At 46.0% G+C, this 18,839-nt stretch overlaps 1 protein-coding gene across 1 annotated transcript in view; it reads left to right on the top strand.

Annotated features, from left to right (window-relative positions):
• Positions 1 to 6,233: 6,233 nt before the first annotated feature.
• plxna2 (plexin A2) overlaps positions 6,234 to 18,839 on the top strand; it is a 166,215-nt gene continuing 153,609 nt past the window's right edge. Inside the window, exon 1 of the mRNA XM_070967634.1 lies at positions 6,234 to 6,790. The gene's annotated coding sequence lies outside the window, so the exon portion shown is untranslated. The remainder of the gene's footprint in view (positions 6,791 to 18,839) is intronic.

Raw genomic sequence — 18,839 nt, 5'->3', positions numbered from 1 at the left:
TGAAGTAAAGACCTTTACCTCAGTCTTTGTTCTTTATGCCCGTGACACTAAGAACAAAAATGAGTTAATGACTGTGTCAGATAGTGATGTTGGAATGTCCCTATTGACATCCTCAATCCTACATTTACATTTCATATCTGGACATGCCACGAACTGGGGCCTCATGTGAAAGGCCAGGCTGGATTAAGGTATCATTGTGATTGTATGCTACCGTACGGACGGGCAGGCGGGCAGGCAGAAGACCTAAATCCCTGTCTGGAGCAGAGCAGGTCTCAAGCTGCTGGTAAGCTCTCATCAGTCCCACCCTCTGCCTCACCGCTCCCCCCACCCACACCAAGGAGATCAGGCGTGATGCCATGTAATGGTGGACATAATTGCTTTGTCCTCTATCTATCTTTTTCTTCTCCTCCTCTCTTAGTTGGAAGTAACCAAATGAAATAAGGTGACACACGAGGAGAAGCACGAGCTCTTGCTGTCAGAGAGCCCAAATGATTTCTGTCTCACATCCAGAAGCAAATGTCACATTGGCTGCAATCCGAGAAAATTTTTGTTGGTATATCTGGCAGTGTTTTTCCCTCACCCACATACATCTGGTAGCTTAGTACAAGTCAACTGTTTTTATAGTGATGCAATGCAGGAAGTAGCAGATGCTGCGTGCAGATTGAATATGTTGTTCTGTCTCTGTTTAACAGGGCTCGTAAGCCCTAAAATCATGTTTCAGTTCTGCAAGCTTGCTCCCCGGGACTGTAAATAGCCAAACTGTGAGCTAAGGTAGAACAGTAATCCCACCCAGCGCAGCCAGTTGTTGGGATTTTCCTCCTCTCCTTTGCAGATACTACAGATAAAGCGATTGTCTTATTTTCTCTGTAACACTCATGAGTCAGAAAATGTGTTTCTCATTGTTGCGGAACGATCCTCCACAGCCGTGAAGGATAAGGATATCCAAGGCCCCTTGTTAGTATGCAAAACAATGCATCATATTTTTCGCCTTGTCTCATTTCCAATTGCAAATAGGGAAGGAATGAAAAATATGCGGGAGATTACTGCGTTAAACAATTTGGTTCTGCTTAATAGTGACTCCTTTGATTTGGTCCCGGGCTCCTGAGACGAGCGTGGATGAGGAATGATTGAGATGCATGGAGGAGCTTGTTCCTGGCTGCCTGCTCCGCTAAGCAGGCCCACTTCACCATAATAAGAGGTCATCCCTGGAGGAGTGTGGAAATGTGTCTAATTAAAGCAAAATGCTTTATCAAGAGCTGAGGCAAAGTGAGCAGCCCCAGTAAAATAAATAGCCAGCAATTTCCTGAGATTCACATTCTGATAAGCATCTTATTAAAACAGCCAACTATCTAATGGAGGTAAGAGGAGTTTTGCTGATTTTTGCTCTCTTTTGCTTTTTTTTTTTTCCCCCTCTCATCCTCTTCCCAACCACATCCTGTGTTTGTACACGCACACTGTAGCGAGTATCCGTGTGTGTGTGTTGCAGGTTGTGTACGACTGATAAACAGTGCAGCGAACTGGGAGTCTACCTATTTTGTGAGGCATTTTGGATTTTGCTCACCTTGCAGTTAAGCCGGAGTGTAAATTGCTTCGCGCTGTGGGCACAAAGTACTTAATTGTTTTTTTATATCATCATTATTCATCTTCTCTGACAGCTCAATTGTGGCACTGATGTGTTGAAAGATGGACCATCTGTACTTTTGCCACTTCCTCCCTCTCCCTCCCTGCGTGTGTTGCTATTTCTGAGGTGCCATGTTTCCGTGCTGACGGCACCTGAGTCCATGACTTGATGTCAGAAGTTTGATGTGCGAGATTACAGCACAAGGCCGCAGCTTGTGGAAATGCCTTCAAGCAAGGACAAAATGATAATAATAATAAGTATAAAAAACAATTTAATACAATGCCTCACTCAGCAAACACATCACAGCCGCCTGCAATTACCACGTCTCCTGTGATTCAATCTCTGCGGAAATTAATTGAGATTTTAATTGAGTTTTTCCATTGACAAATCCTGACAAGCTTAAGAGACGCCTCCAATGAGAGATGTACGTTTGGGCCACAGATCAGGCACATTATGTGCAATTGTACTTCAGGGTGGCTTGTTTTCCCTGCAGAGGGGCTGAAAACAAAATCACAGCTACGACGCCTCTTCAAAACACACTCGCTGAGATCATCGCTGATCGCTCCAGATAGCTGCAATTTGTTAACTAAAACTTGAAATGGGCACGATGGTGTAATTTCACTAAGCTCGCTCTTCTAGCAACTTCCTGTGTGAAATATTTGCTCTCAGTGTAGAGCAGGAAAGCTGGCCCATCATCACCACATGGCAGTGGGCTGCTGAGGCTCCATCAGCGGGCCATTACTGATGTAATGGGCCACCTGTACGAATGTGGTCTCAGCGTGTGTATGTTTGCAGCGGCTGATTGCATGGCAGCGGTCCCCAGGGCCTCTTGAGTGTGTATCGGCTACCCACTCAAACAGGTGGATGGTGGGAAGTAAGCAGGAGGGTTGGACTTCCATAATGGACCTCAAATGCCGCACTCTGCACGTACAGCTCTGTGACAAGAAAGTAAAAATAAATCTGCTCATTACCTGCACAGTGAAATGAGAATATAATGATGTTTGTATGGTATGCATGTATGTATGGTTTGTAATTGGTGGAAATTATAAACCTTACAGGAATAAAGTTAAATCAATAAATAAAGTTTTTTACACAAATTGTGTCCTGATATTTGCTTTTCCCTCCACTCAGGCTGATTGCTTACACGGGCAAGAGAAGTGAGGGAATGGAGGCTCAGCGGAGTCGACAGGTTGCCACGTTCCCTCGTGATATCTTCAAATATGGCTGCAGGGAGAAAGAATTAAAGGCATCACAAGAGGCCCCTTTGAAACCTTCCAACTTAGTATGAAATCGCTGCGTATGAGCACTTTGATCAGAGAACGGTCAAGCGGCAGCCCTGCAGCCAGCCATCTCTCCACATTACTGCTGGGGGCTTCATCCCCAGCGCCGCGCACACCCCTCCACCTGACCGCCGTTAGATTAGCTCACTGAACTGATCTTCCAACAAATAAGATTTGTGCTTCACCTGTCTATCTCCCGCCACGCACACCTTGCATGCGCCCAGCCGCCCCGCACGTCCATAGATAAACATTAAGTGCTGCACATCACACAATCATAATTCCAGCAATTAACCTCCTCACCCAGCGTGGGCTTTGAATCCCGCGAGCTCCGCGCCTCACCCCTTCGCTCGGAAAGTCTCTGTCTACAAGGCCGGCTTCCAAATGTTCACATAAATATAAAGTGACCAGCAGCTTGCCTATCTGACAACACCCTAATGGCCAATGATGTACGCTTTGATTTCAGATCCATGGTGGGAGGATGCCAGGACCTAAAGTGGCTGAATTATACCACAGAGAGCGTGGACCATCTTGACACAGCCCTCTGCTCAAGAGCGCGTTAATGAAGGTCTGTAAGCACATCGATAAGCAAATGCTGCATCTTTGCATTAAGTCGAGGTGCTTGATGGAGCAAAGACAGAGCTGAGCGTGACACACAGGCATGCAAGTGTGGGTATTTTCCTGCTGGGTTGCTTGTCACTTGGTATTTGTGCACACTGATGGAAAAGAAAATCACATTTAAGGAAGTGAAAGAAATTAATATAATGACATAATCACTGATCACAGCGACAATCTTTTCTAAAAGTGTTCATAACAAGAGCTACATATTCTTACTATTTCTTTTTTTTATATGTATACTTTACTTACTTTCTGTGTTAAAACACAGTAAACATGAGGTCAATCAGGTACATTGGATGATGCACATAGGAGTTGTTGGTCACAATGTGATACATTTACATTAATATTTCGCTTTTGTTTCACAATTGTGTTTACAATAATTTCATTAGTTCCATATCGTATATATTGTTTACAGTACCTATCCACTGGTTCAGGGTGGGAGGTTCTTTAAAAAGCCAGCGTCTTGTTGCTGGCGACCATGAGAATTTTTAATAAATATTAGTCTCCAGCATCCATAACCTTGACTATGTTTCCCAAATACAAAAAGAGACAAGTGAACTCAATATCAAATCCTAAAATATGCATAATGGCGGCTTGAACATCAGCCCAGGAGGGCTGCGAGGTGGGACAGGCCATTAGGTTCCCACATTGTCTCCGGCGTTGATTCTGAAGACCAGTTTGTTTTGAATTTATTTTCGGGGTTATGAAAACAATTATGAGAAATCTCATACAGTTCTTCCATCGAAAGTCTCTCCAACCTTGTGAATTTGTAGGAGTCATCTGAGTGCCAACGATGGGAGACCATTCCTTCATTCGGAGAGATTTGGACGTCCACTCGTTCTCTTTCCCACTTTTGCTTTATGTAGTCTGTTGAGTTGTTCTTCATTAATAGTATCCTTGAATATGAAGCCCCCATGATCCGGCTGGTGGGTTCCGAGTTGTATGCTTTTATAAACATCTGTTTAACACCAGAGAGATATTCTTCCCCTTTCAAGCAGCGCCCTTGTCTTTTCTGTCTCTCTGTTATGGAATCTGCAGCCCGCCTCAGTCAGTCGATATGTGTCCTAAAGTGAAACATGACTGATAGAACCGCGCTGTATGTAATAACCAAGCTTCACCTTGCAAAATGGCTTAATCTATCATTTCTCTCTGCGCAGAACAGGCGAAACCTCTTCCAGACAGTTCGCTGCAACCTGTCCTTTCAATACGAATTGAGTTATGTTCCAATCAAACAAATCACAGCTTGTTCCAAACATGGCTGCTCCAAACAGGGCCGTGAGTAATGAATTGAAAAAGTCTGTATTTGATTACCCCTGCCGCCCAGAGTTGACTAAGATCCATTTGAGAGGTAGTGCGGTGGAATTCCAATATGGACACCCTCCAGCTATTGACCCTGTCTTTAAGTGGGCGCTGTGCTTTTAGTGTACTTACACTGGTTGTTCCACATCTTCTTCCTCCTGGCAGTTTTGCAATACTTTTGATGGCAGACACTGGCTCCCTTTCCCCCACTCTGCATTATTGATGCATCAGAGAATGTGGATAGCCTACTTTTTGTCATAACCCACCAAGGGCACAGATGCAAGAAGATGAGGGTTTGGTGTTGGTGTGTGTGTGTAACCGTTTCAATGTCACTCCTGGATCGTAATGGAAAAATATAGAAATATGTATATACGGTGTTGAGCGAGTGCATCCAGTTGATGGTCTCACTCATGGACATAAAGCTAAAAGTCAGAGCTTGGCTGCAAATATTGAAGTTATCATTTATGAAATGGAAGGTGATGGACAAGTATTTGGACATTTTCCCATTGAAACGGGTATAATTTAGCAGTGTGTGCAGCCCAAGTGACATGAATCTTTATTCATTTCAGAGACAAAAAACAGATAAAAGAAGAGAAGATGCACTGCTGTTACCGTTATGTTTCCACACAAAGTGCCTTCTGTGCTTAGTTAGAATATACTGGCTAGCACTGTGGCTCTGATGGAGGTCATATTTTAGAGAAAACTTTAGGGATTTGAAATTTGTGATCATCATCTCCAAAATTGGAACAGCCATCAGCTCCTCAGTTCCACCGGTGAGGTGCAATCTTTGAGAGTGAAGGTGAGCAAATAATGAAAAATAGAGGAAAAAATGAATAGCAGAATTGCAAAAAATGAAGAAATCAGAGGGGGAGAGGCAGATGAGCAGAAATAGGTTGACAGTTCGGTCCATAGATGGCAGTGTGCTAACAGAAACAGAGCTGCATGGCAGACTGTCAGAGGCTGTTGAGTGTGCAGGCTCAGGGGTAAGAGCGTTTTCTTTTTAAAATGTGTGATGCAGTCCTCAATCAGCCTATCAATAGTTAATCAATGCAGTAGGGTGTGAGGTGAGCATGGAAAAGGGAATGATGGGGAATATGAATCTGCAGTTTTTTTCTCCAGTTATTCAAATTCATATTAAGTGTCTTTAAAACTTCAGGCGTCTTCTCGGTCAGTTGTTTTTTTATTTATTTATTTGTCTGGTGGGGGTGGCGGGTTGCAAATTGCTGTCTGATTTAGGTTTATGTTTACAGTATGTTAAATATCCTTCTCAGTATAGTCCCGAGTGTTGTTCATAGAGTGGATTTCTGAATTATAGCTAGCCTGTTTCTTGAATTTATCCATTATTAATGTTTTTCTCTGGGCGGAAACAGTTAACTCCATAATGAGAAGGAGTGCGAGGGGGCTGGCTTTAAACGCGCAGTGTGCCAGTGGCGGCGTACACACACTACTGTACACTGATGGAGCCGCTAATCTGTGTCAGTCCGGCAGAGCCCTGCGAGAAAGACGCGCTGCGGGTCTGAACTGACGCTGCGAAATCAACACCGGCGGACGATGGCAAGACCGACCGCGGCTCGTCCCTAACCTGCGTGCGCCGCCGCCCGGAGGACGCCCGATCCCGACCTGAAGGAATGTGCCGTTTCGCCGACACGGTCCAGTAAAGTGACATCAGGTCAGCTCAGATGGTGGATGCTCCGTCGCGAAGTTTTACGCACTGAATTTGCAATTTACTCGCAGTCGTGAAGGTCTTCGCTTGAATGAATGACGCCGCTGAACAGGTTCCGTAGGCAGACGCGTCTGAGGAACTGGGAGAAGAAGTGAATGTGAGATTACTGAAGCGTCTCCGAAAACGAAGGCTGTAACATTTTCTTGCTGTGGATGTGAGTCGCGCGTCAGTTGAAACTAGAAGAGAAGCAGCCGCAGCAGCAGCCGCGCGGGAGGGATCAGGATCACCGGCAGATCCAGTTCGAATGGAGAGGTGAGTGACGCGCTCGTTCCGGCTTCATCTGCTCCAGCCTGCGTAAATATTTGTTTAAATCCCACACCGCTGCTAACCAGAGCGGCCACCGTGCTCCGCGCGGGGCTGATTCCCGACACTGCGGAGACTGAAGAGACATTTTTCATGTTGGGCTGCAGGCTCTGAAGAGGCAGCAGCCCGCTTCGGTCTCTCATTGTAGCTTCGCCACAGCTCGCAGTCTGAAATGAAGGCTGATGTGCGGTTTGCAACAGCTGCACTGTTTGTGCACCTGAAATCATTTCACTGGAAGTGAGTCCTGCGCCTACAGCAGGCTTCACACTCAGGTGTTACTGTGGATCCTTCACGTTACAGCCATTTATGCTCTGCTCTCATTCATCACAGTTTAGCTGCCTCCTCATGCACCAGTGTTCCTGACTTACAACCTGTTCTGCAGACTCCTCCAGTTAGCATCATCCCTGCTGATGAGCTGCTTCTCGTTTTGTCTGAGTGTATTTAATGAAGTTATTTGAATTATTTTCAGAGTCTTTATGCTTGCCATCATCACAGTGCTCGGATGGTGTGGTGCTCTTGATTCTGGGGACAAATGTCGACAGGAATGCTCTTCTACACAGTGTCCACAGGACTTAGATTAAGAGAATATTGAACCTTTTTTTAGATATAATATTCCAACTAGCAGCAGGCTGCAGACCTGGACCTGTGTGTCACTGCAACAAGTGAAGCGGAGCTGATTATCAGACTGTTACATTTCTCACTTTTTATATGCACAAAAATATACGTGCTGTGAATCAAATCCACGGGGTCACTGATCTGTTTCACTTCATCTCATTTCAATACCCCTCAAAAACCCAAATTGCGACAAAAGGATCACCAGATCGACTCTAGACCTCATCTGTCCTATTCAGCAGATGCACCTACAAATCTTCATTCTCTGTCAGACTGCCAGCGCTCCGCCAAGCGCCCATGACAATGACTCTAAAGAAAATAAATGTTGTCTTAAGTAGAAAATTGCCTCACATTTGCATGAAAATAACTTACATCTGCCACGGCTGACGGGCAGCATATTAATCCCTCTGCCCGTGCAATCAAAACCCGCTCCTTCTTGGTGAAATCACGTTTTTTTGTGCATGTGAAGCGTGACACGCTCACATCATTATTTTAATATCCATCTCAAAGTGAAACAGCGGTTTGACCCCAAAGCAGCCACCAGGGTGGAAATTGCAGCCTTTGGAAGAACAAACCAGCACTCAGCATTGGTTTGATTATCACACGCTGATTATATTCACCTAATTAACTCCAATCTAATGAAAAAAACACATTCAGTGATAGTGTGTTTCTGCCACTGAGCAGTCAGCCCCACTGACCAGCAGCTGTTAAATGACTGTTTTATACACTTCTATTAGCTCCGCTTTGCCTCAGACTTATTCTCATCGTTTATGAACCTACAGAAACCTTATATGATACAAGTTTATTGCTGCTGACTTGTTTCTCTGAAGACGAGACCATACGCTCGGATCGCTGTTAAAAACACTTCCAGAGACGTCGGCGATGGTCTCAGCTTTTTCTGAAAGTGAGGAATCACAGTCAGTTTGTTCCCTTTTTAAATAATGGAGGATATGAGTGAAGATGTTAAGAATTCTGCTCAATGAATCACTTTCAAGTGATGCCTTTGAAGGCGCGCCGTCCAAGAAAGCCTTTCGAGAAGCACAACATCACACATCCATCCAATCAATGAGGTTAACCTCGCCAAGCTGGAGAGAAATTGCTTCGACTGGACGAACTCAGATGATGCTTTGTGGAGGAGCCGTTGACGTTTCTCTGCAGCTGCCTCTCCACTTCACCTCTCTGCGGGGCGGCTGCGATACTTTGATTGGATTTACGGTGAAGCTGGGTGGTCAGCAAGGTGTTCTGTACTTAGCGTTTCTGATGTTGGATCCATTTGCATAAGTCTGCTCAGGATCACCACATTATCCCAGAGAAAATATTCAGGTCTGGCTTCCTTTAATAGCACCTGTGCTCAAATACAAGGTGCATTTTAGTCTGGCTTGTGCAGGAGTCTTCACTTCAAACACTTCGTCTTGACCTTTGGAGTAGCTATTTTTGTGTACAGATAAGTGACCTCTCACTATGAAATCTCACCTTCTTAAGAGGAATTGGTCCGTAATGTACCCCGTGGATGGTTTGAAGAGTGTCTGAGGCATCGTAATCTTCAGCCGCAGCTACCGCCGCCATCGCCATCTCTCAGCATCTGCGACAAACTGCTGATTGGCGCGCATGGCTCAAGAGCGTCCTCTGTTGATGAACAGCAAAGAGCCCAAACAACAAGCTGAGTTAATTATCGGGCCACAATGCGAGCGCACGGCCTCTTTCCATTCATTGCCCTCCACTTATTCCACTCAGCAACCGCGATGGCTTTACTAATTTTTTAACTGCACGGTTTGCTCCTGAATGAGCTGTTGCTGCCTTCCTGTGTGCTGTGTCACCACCAGCGTTCACACAGCTCACTGCCGGCTCCGGCTTGGATTCCCCCCTTAAGGCAGCCAGACTCGCCACAGTTTAGCTTGAGAGATTTTGACAAGTCGCTACACATGCAGGCAGAATCCTTGACCTATTTCTTAATGAGTGAATTCTGCAAATGCGCTCAGCGGCTGTGTATTCTGCGCACCCCTCCCCTCCCCTCCCCTCCCCTCCCCTCACAACCACCCCCACCATCTCAACTGTCTTTTACTTGCACACACACGAACACATGCAGATAATGGTGCTTTTGTGAGTTCACTGACTCATTCTCCCACAGATATAGGTCCTCCCTTTCCTATCTGCTGGAGTGTACAAATAGTGAGCGAGTGTTTGTTTTAATGAAATTGTCCTCCCGTCTTTCCTCACTGTGGGCTGTTTATCTGAACGTCTCAACCGTCCAGCTGTCACAACACAGATCTCAATCTCCTTGACCCACGCACGCTTCACTCGCCCGGCCTTGTTATGCGCATGTTTGCGCCTGGAATCCGCGTTTATGGCGGGCGCGTACGTGTGAGGATTGACATAAGGAAGATCAGGATCTGTGGTGACATTGATCAAGTGGAGTGCAGCCAGGGAGAACATTTAGTCTGAGAGGGGTCCGTCTTCAGTGGAAGGCAGAAGATCACTGCCTGTTTGTCTTTATCCGCGGCAGGCGGCTTCATTCGCCTTCTGTGCTTTCCGTCTCTCCTCTGGATAATTGTAAACAACGTGAGGTTTTCTACCTGTCTGATGCTTCAAGCGCCAGATTCAGCGGTAGAGATAGTCTCTCCAGGCCATGATTATCCTAGCAAGCTTCGTTTAAGCTGCTGTTGGTTGTAGAGGCAGCACTCTGCTGATATGATTCAAGCGTGTAGGAACTGGGAAGTCTGCCTCTGCATCTGGTGTAAGATGACACTAAACTTTGTTGCAGTGATTCTGATGCTGATACTCAGATATCGGGCAGGTACCAGGTTAAAATTGGAAAGATCTTCCACATTGTTGCAACATGATATCAGTCAAACTTATTTTGGAAAGTAAAGAAAATAGTTTTTCAGTCTCTGTCCTTTACAAGAAGAAATCCTAGCTAACACTGTGCCAGCATCAGAACACATTGGATGCATCCCTTCACTCTGCTGCGTCCCTCTGCTTTGTGCTAAAGTGTAAAATCCAGCGCTGCATGCCCTGTTGAAGATACCCTTTGATATCCTAAACATATAGATACCATAGATCTTAAGCTACAGTGAGTCTCTTTGATAATTCCCACACAATAGCAGATGTTCGAAAACACCACAGGACAACATTTAACGGTCTCGTCATGCTGCTGCAGCCATTTTCATCATCTTGAGTAGTTGTGCGTGTTGCCTTCAGTGACTATCGAATCGTTGAAACCATTTTAAATTGATGACTACAGGCCACTACATTGTTAAGTAGCAGCTTGCCCAGTATGAGCAACACATAGCACACAGTGCAAAAATCAATGCCACTCCTTTGCATTTCATTTTTCACAATACACAAGGAGACCGTGCTTTTTTTAATGCTCTGAGTACTTGAAGGAAAAATAACCACCTTTTCTACTGTAGTCTTACTGTGCTTGGATTTTTTCCCTCTGATCGGCCTGTTGAGAGTTTATTTCCTCATCTCTGTCAGGACGCTAACTGTGTTTTTTTGCAAGAGGAAGGCTGCGTGTGTGTCCGCAGCTCCCAGACAGGCTCCAGCCAGTCTCATCAGAGGACCGTCGGGGAACGGTTAACAGTCGTCCCTCTGCCAGCCGTAACCGTGGCCAGTCCAGATCCTGCTCTCTCTATTGATGGCAGCAAGTTAGCAATGAACCCCAGTGTGCACTCTGCTGTCCCAAAGGCTTGCCAGCTTGCTGAAACAAAGCCTTTTGTAGGACCGCTGAATCCAACAGATGGAGAAATGGACAGTAAATGAAAGTAGAGGGAAAGGGGAATAAAGGAATTTAGTGGAGCATGTTTGCGGGTAGGCATTTAGGCTACTCCTTTGGGAAGCCTAACACCCTCACAATGCAATACTGGCAGAACTTAAATGTTCTCCCGTTGACATGCTGCGAGAACGGCTTCGGGCCCCCGTGTGAGTGGAGAAGGCAGCCTGCTCGCGAGGGCTCTCCGGGGCCTGGGAAGCTTTTATTAAGATGTTAATGGAACTGCCTTCGTGACACATTTCCATGGGACAGGATCCCTCGCCTCTGCCATTCTTTAGTGCCTCAGTCTGCCAGCCACAATCATCAGTCTCTCCCCCTCACACAACAGCCTGTTTAGGCATTCAGCCCCATCTCCACATTCCCCTGCCCAGCCGCTCTCACTCTTTATCTGATCGCTGCTGTCACAAGCCATCCTATATTTTACCACGTGTAACAAAATTGTGTGATGCCAGCGATAAGGGCAGCAATGCTGGCACGGGGACCCGGAGAATAACAAGTCTGGCTGTTTGTTTGTCACTGATCTTCACACCGGTTGGGAGTCAGACTGTCACCCCAGCAAGCCACGAGGACTGCCGTGATTTTTTTATTTTTAGTTTCCTCCAAACACTATCAGCTGCTAGCTTGTTTTTCATGATGCCACCTACATTGCTTCGCCTCAGTCACCTTCGCCCTCAAACCGCTCAGGCTGCCCGTGCAGGCCGAACAGCTCATGAAAGCAACAACAACAAAAAGAGAGGAGAAGAAAGACCTCGAGCTTTACATGCAAATGTCTCGACTTACTTCATTTTCATGAAAGGCACTGAATGCATTGTCCCAGCGTTTTCTCTTTTCACGTCCGCTTGAATGTAAGTCAGTTTAGCCCGGCACCATCAATAATCAATTAGCTGGTGTCATGGGAGGATGTGCGTTTTTGTTTGGTGGAAACTTGACAAAAAGTGAGCAACAAAAAGGAGCGAGAGAGAGAGAGAGAGAGAGAGAGAGAGAGAGAGAGAGAGAGTGGGAGTAGGTTTGTGTTAGACGCCAAGGGGCAGCTGTCAGGAGCAAATGACTGTGTATGTGTGTGTGAGTGTATGTGTACATTTTCATTTATCTTTGTTTGACTGCATGGCACATGTGTCTCTTGTGTGAGTGCGTGGTGCCGTCCTCTGTGTGTGTGTGTGTGTGTGTGTGTGTGTGTGTGTGTGTGTGTGTGTGTGTGTGTGTGTGTGTGTGTGTGTGTGTTTACGATGAGGCATCGGGGTAGGCAGCGAGGGCAACATCACGCTGCGCTGCCCACACTGCCCCCTGGTGATGAGGATGCCCCGGCCTGCCACTGTCGCCATGGTTACCGCAGGAAAAGGGGTGCAGACATTGCTTGTCTAGTCTGCTCATGTGCTGTAGGGGAGCTCGGCCAACAGCAGCTTTGTCCTTCGACTATATGCACTGTGGCGCAATTACAACTAGAACCACTTACAACTCAAAAGGGGCCATTATGGCCATTAGCTCTCTCAGCCATTTCAAAGCAGCGTGTAATTTTCTTACAAGATTGACTCATGCTAGCGTTTGCCCAAGAACTGTACAATCCAGCAGGTCGCTGAATTTACATTACCTTAATTCTCTCTATGCTTAGTGTATTGACTTTTCCTCCTGTGGGGTTGAAGGCAAACACAACACTGAGATTCCCTTGTGGTGCACAGAGGCTCGGTGACATGTAGATACCTGCACCTGTGCTCTCTTCATTGTTACTATAATGCAGTGAGGCATGGCCTTATCTGGGTGGATGGCTCTTCTCGGTGTGAGGCACTAGCCTTGACTCATCCTCAGCCCTCAGCAGATAGGAGGGGAGAAGAAAAGAAAATGGGAAACGTGGCCTTCCACATTCATTCCTTAGTGAGATAGCGAACAGAAAACTGTCTGGAAATCTATCACGCACACACACATACTCACACGTCCTCTTGATAAACTTTTTCCACTGTTGTAGACCAAAGTAAATTGTGGTAAATTGATGATGAAAGACCACGAAACTCCCGCAACTTCAAAACATAAGATATGGCCCACTGCGGCATCTTATTTCCCTGCAATATTGATGGAAACATAGAGGCAAGAAATGACACCGAGCGAGTCGGCTGCTGCTTTCAAAGCGGCACACGTGACTTAAAACCGTGGAAGGTCCATATTTTGTCAACTCGAATGCTCGGTCAGATTGTGAGGGTGCTAGGAAGGAAGGATCTTGGATCTTTCAGGAAAAAAAGTTTGGTCTAAAAGCTGCTGCCGCCAGCCCTCAGCTCCAGACTCTTTACTTTGGCCCAAGGTGATTTATAGTGTCCAAGCCAGGGGAAATGAATTCTCCCCTGGGATAACAGTTATGTTTATGCATGAATACATGACTCTGATCCACGCACTGAAGCCAGTGAGAGAAGAGGGATGAAAGGTACTTTAAAAGGGAGGCAGCTTGTCATGGAGCCCACACAGAGTCTGAGAGGATGTGTGTTTGCTCTCCTGGCACGCTCCGGGCAAAACCGTTAATAACACTTTATGAATGTAATCGCTTTTGTTGTTGATTTTGACCTCGGCCCGACCTTTAAGATTATACCTTTGTGCAACATAAGCATAGAGCTTTGTGGAATGTGTGGGAACAATAAATCCTGTTTTCCCCTCGAAGCATTTCTGGGAGCCCGTCTTATCAAATGATATCAGCAGAATGGCCATTGTGAATCATGCCGCACCAACTAAATTGAGCTACAGTAACAGCGTGCTTGCCGAATGACTGGTGTTTGCTCCTGCCAGCCAAACATTATCAAGATGAATCTATCAGAGAGGAAGTTAGATGTTGTTGTTTCACTACTCTTACTTCCTAGTGCCCCTCGCTATCAAAGGGAAACACTGCATGTACTCAGCGGAACAGCGGGAGCTCGGCCAAACAGACGCATTATTCTGCCTCTGTCAGAACCAATGAAATGTGAAACATGACAGAGGCTTTGTCATGTAACCTGTTTTAAATAGACAGGGAAATCATTAACACAGAGCAAGCGACATGATGCAATATCACACCATGCAAAACACACTATCAAAAATCACTACGTCTTCACACATCAGCTGCAATGTAGGTCAAGAGCGTTGTCTTTTCTGCAGTGTTTAAGGAGAGTGAATCAGGGTATCTAAGACAATTACTCAGAGTGTGACAGCCAAACCCTTTGCAGCACAGGACTTGAAATCCTTCTGTTGTCCGTGAAGATGTTGATTAAATATGACTGCTCTGAAGCGTTCGCCTGCCTGAGGGAGGCGGAAGTGGAGGAGAGGAGTGAGTGGAGAGAGTGGGAAAGGAAGGGGACTGGGCAGGTTTGTACATGAAAGCAACGATTGAGCATCCTTTCTTGTCTTAATCTGCAACAGTTAGGGATTTACACTATGGGACCTAATGCTGTTTACCAGCTGATCCACACAGAAGGTGCATTCAAAGGATATTTGACATGCTACTGCTGCTGCATCCTCGACACACCTTTATTACCTTATTCATCTGGCAGAGAGAACAAGAGCAAAGCTGGGAATTAAAAAAGCTTTTTTTCCTCGTTGCACAAAGCATCTCTGAGCTTGTAGGTACAATGTTTACTGTTAAGTACTTTGCACAAGCCTCATTGCCTCTGCTGCCGCGAGCCCTCCCCCACATTTCGCAGAGAACATGTTCAACCTGACAGGGGTGAATAGGTGAAGTGAATTTGCATTTTGTTACAAAGCATGCACAATGTTTCAGGCAGTTTTTTTTTTTTTTTTTTTTTGGATATAAACAATTTGCTTTTGCAGGATTTCAGCTTCCTTAATGAATGTTTTTACTCACAAACAAATTTCACATATCGCTGAAGAGGAGTGTTTGATCACCCAATTAAACATTCATTTTAGTTAGTCTTTTCTCTTTGAGGGTACAGTAAGTGGTTCATTCTCTGCTTCTTCAAAGCCGGTGATTAACATCATACGGTGTCATCTCCTCGGCCTCCTCGCTCCTCCCTCTCTGCTGTTTGCCGTCTTCGTTCTCTCCTGTTTATTTGGAGGAGTGAGAAAACAGAGCGAGCTGGCTGGAGGGATGCCAGAGGGGACTGGCATGTGGCTTAGATGCTGGGAAATGTCAGCACATTTTCACATTCACCTGCGTTCTGGGACCTTCGCCTTCTGCTGTGCATCCTCAGACAGAAAAGAAAATTAGAAAACCAGGTTTTAAAACAGGGAGGGGCCGTTGGGCAACGTCTCACTGTTCAGTAGCCCCAAAGTACACATAAGCACATTCTTACTTATTTGAGTGCACACACACGCATTTCTTCTCACCACAATGTAAATCCTTCATGGATTCCTTCTGTGCAGACATCGACAAGCCTGATAAAGGACACCTTGCCTTTGTTTATTTTGCCAAGGCTACAGTGTTCGTGGGTTGTGTCGTACAAAGCATTAGTAGTTTCAATGGCTTATGGTCTGAAAAGCTGAAACGCTGTGTGTCTGCCTGCCCGGCTCCCTGAGGTGCTGAACATGTACAGCAGCTTTGTGTCAAGGTAAACAACGCCGCTTCTCTTTGCTGCAACCAATGAGAAAAAGGAAAGGAAAGGAAAAAAACAGGATAAAACCGTAGACAGAAGGACAACCGGAACGATTTTTCTGCAGTAATCATTGTTACTTTATTTTAGAGCAGTTCCTTTATAACACCGCCAGAGCTACAAAAGGGACCTCTTTCTAACACAGTGCAATATCTGAGCTGCTTGTAACAATTGGCAATAAAAGGTCTCTACTAGGAAAGTCTTAAAAGGAGAGGGGAAAGGAAATGGAGAAGAATTAGCTGCAGAACAATGGTACTATCTAAAGTGCATCAGGAGCCCAGATTTATTCAAATATCTGGACCACTGAGAGGCATCATCCAAAGAGTGTGATGATTCATAGAAGTGAGATGGCATGTGAAGATGGATGCATGTGTTTTTCTGATTGAGATGATGTTAAGAGTGCACATATTGGATGCATGTGACCACATGTAGACAGAAAGCACACAAGACGAGCTGGCACATGGCTCCTGAAGCCCCGCACATACGCCCAAGGTCGATTTTCACTCCCGGTAGCACCGAGAGGGCTCGAAGAGCGCGCCGAATCCTCAGCCTCTGGTGCAAAACAGAGGAAGAAACGGCAAGAAACAAGTCTTTTAACTTGTGACATTGAGTCAGACAGGAAGAGGAGAGGAAGCTGGAAGGGAGGGACGGAAAAGGAAGACAAAACTGTTTTTGTAGAAGTCAAGGGCACTGTGTGGGCAGAGGTATAACTAAGCAGCGCTGTTTGCACCGGCTGAGTTAAATAAAATGGAGAGCTTGGGAATAGCTGACTAACCAGCCCGGCTTCTGTGCGGTGCAGGCTTGTGGATGATCTAGGTGTGTGTGGAAGCGAAATACTCCAGACTAATGGGAAACGCTCTCATTGACTCCTAGCTGGTCCCAGCCAGACTGAAACAGCAGTGAACCAACCACCAAGTGTCCTAATTAGCCCACTTCAGCATGTTAGTCTGCCCCAGCTGCTCCTATTTATGTTACTGATGAAATGCTGAATGGAGCTTTTTTTTCCCCTTCGTTACATTTTCTCGAGGGCAGCAAATAGTCGATTTTATCGTTTCTCTCTTTCCTGTTATTGCAGTTTTTTGCCGGAGTATGATTATATGTTTTGCCTGCTGCTGATGCAGTTTATGGGGAGCAGCAGCAGCGGGGCTGTTTTGTTTGGCTAAAAGGGTGACTGCCAAGTACCCTACCCCGCTTTTTGCCCCCCTGTCTCCCCCAGTGAAGCCATGACAGAATGTGGTGATAGAAGGAAATGCTCGGGCTGCCCGCTGCTGTGTTTATGCTGACTCTACCGCGGGCATCAATTTCATCATATCCTCTGCCACAGCGTACTTATCGTAGAGAGGCTTCAGTTACATCTCTCAATTGGATGGAGAGGGGCTGGCTTGCTTGCCGAAACCTCATTTTACTGCTTCGCTAAACCCGTGGCCCAGTATGATCGCTTTTAAAGCAGTCAGGCCACAGAGCCTCTCCCTCATCTATGTGTGCGGTCTGAGGAAAAAGTTAATGCGAGGTAACAGCCGTCACTGATGAATTCAGATGGCCCGGGTTTGGCACTGGTCGTACTGACCGAGCATGGGAATGCTCTTCTCTCTGATTTATTTTCAGTTATTATTGCTCTGTCTGTTCATGTTCTTTATTGCTCTCTCTTTTTTTTTTCTCCTGATATTGCTCTTTCCCTCTCTCCCCTCTTTATTGCTCTTTCTCTCGCCTCTCTCTTTTTGGCTGTCTGTCTTTTTGTCTCTCTCTCTCTTTTGCACTGTGGGATCTGATCCCAGCCTGCCTCACTTCCTTAACAATGAAACAGATGCTAATTTTAATCATCTTACGAGGAGAGATTAGTCTTTGATCAAACTTAATGCTCAGAAAGCAACTGCTGCATTCAGAGAGCGGCTGTGCTGCTAAATGTGATCTGGTGACTGAGGCAGAGCAGGACACTTAAGAGCTGCTACACTTAAGTCCTTTATACTTGTATTTCTCTTGCCCAGCATTTCACGTAATGTGCAGCCAAAGCATTGTAAGAATTACAGTCCATTTCACACTAGAGCTGGATTTAGACAATTCCTGTTATGAATTTCAATGCTTCCCCCCCAAAGACCTACTTATGTGCATGCAAGTGTGTGTGATTACATCGATGACATGCTTTCCAGAGATCCAAGCCTCCGCTGGGCGCCTATATCAAGATGTAGTACAAGAGGAATGCTGACGGACAGTTGTGCGAGGCTCAGTGGCCACATATAAAAGATGCTCTCCAGTGTCTTTCTGAAGAATATGGATGGCCATTGGCCTGTGAAAACGGGTGTGAAGCACTTATTCCCAGGTTCACTGGTGTTGTGGACGGGCTGCAGTAGCTCTTCATACAGCTCTGACAGGCTCAGAGTGGCTCTGACAGCCAGGAATCTTGTGCGGTATAAGCGTCGTACATTGTCGCAGCGGTTGCTTCGGCCACCTCCGTCTCATTTCAGGCTGCTTGACTTTTCTTGGTTCACCAAGAAGGCCAGAACCCCTGATTCACTGCAGGTGTAATGACTGGAGGAAGAGAAGGAGCGTTAAGGGAGGTGGGAGCAAGAAAAAAAGCCCACTCCTCTGCGGTGACCGAGGTTTTTCTGTATTGCCTAGTTGTTTACGGCCACGAAATACAATCCCAAGAAGTCCATAGGGCCTTTTCTATTTCCATCCTGTCCCTGTGACTTTGAACATAATGAGTCCTGGACCTATTCCCCTTCTTATCCTTTGCTTTTCTTTGTGCTTCATCACAGTGGTGGACGGTAATGCTCATACAAACGCTGCCTCCATCTCTTGCGTATTATACAGTACAATACTCAACCTTCACAGCTATATTGAATAACACCATGCATCGCTATTACTCCACCAACATGCAATTTTTCATCGTAGACCTTCTAGGTCACCATGACATTCCCTCCTTCCACCTCCCAGCTCCCCACCCCTCACCCGTCCTGCTGTAAGCAGGTGCAGAGCAGTGTGCCACATGTGTAATAAATGTGCTTCCCAGTATTTCGTGCACGCCTGTACTCCAGGGCACATGTTATGTGCCACT

Source organism: Chaetodon trifascialis, chromosome 8 (assembly GCF_039877785.1).
Source record: "Chaetodon trifascialis isolate fChaTrf1 chromosome 8, fChaTrf1.hap1, whole genome shotgun sequence".
NCBI lineage: Eukaryota > Metazoa > Chordata > Actinopteri > Chaetodontiformes > Chaetodontidae > Chaetodon > Chaetodon trifascialis.
The sequence above is the reverse complement of the archived record's forward strand: the minus strand, read 5'-3'. Positions and strand labels throughout refer to the sequence as shown.